The following is a 448-nucleotide window of genomic DNA, read 5'->3' on the forward strand; positions in this document are numbered from 1 at the left end:
GATATGGCAACACTAGAGACGGCAGAAAGCACACCATCATAATAATAATTGTTTTATATTACTTTACCCAATTACCTCGCCCCCTGAATATAAAATTCTTAAAAAGCAATCAAAGTGGGTGACCAGCTTAATCACCACTCATTTGTTATTCTGCAACAGCTGTTCGAGTCGCCTTTGCTCAGCGCGTCTTTAGTTTAACCTTGCTATTCGGAAGGAGTCGCACCCTTAATGCATCCTCTCTCAGTTACTTGTTTTTTAAATCCCTCTTTAAGCCCTATGCGTATCTAGTAAGCCATAGAAATATAGTGAGGTTGGGGGGAAAAGGTGTGTATAATCTGTGTCTCTGTATAAAGGGTGAGTATGAGTACAAGAGTAACTTTGGGAGAAAGGTATTTTCAGAAAATTGCTGCGTAGCTCAAGCTTCCCCGCTTGAGGAGAGATCGTTTGC

This window comes from Penaeus monodon, chromosome 29 (assembly GCF_015228065.2).
Source record: "Penaeus monodon isolate SGIC_2016 chromosome 29, NSTDA_Pmon_1, whole genome shotgun sequence".
Taxonomy (NCBI): domain Eukaryota; kingdom Metazoa; phylum Arthropoda; class Malacostraca; order Decapoda; family Penaeidae; genus Penaeus; species Penaeus monodon.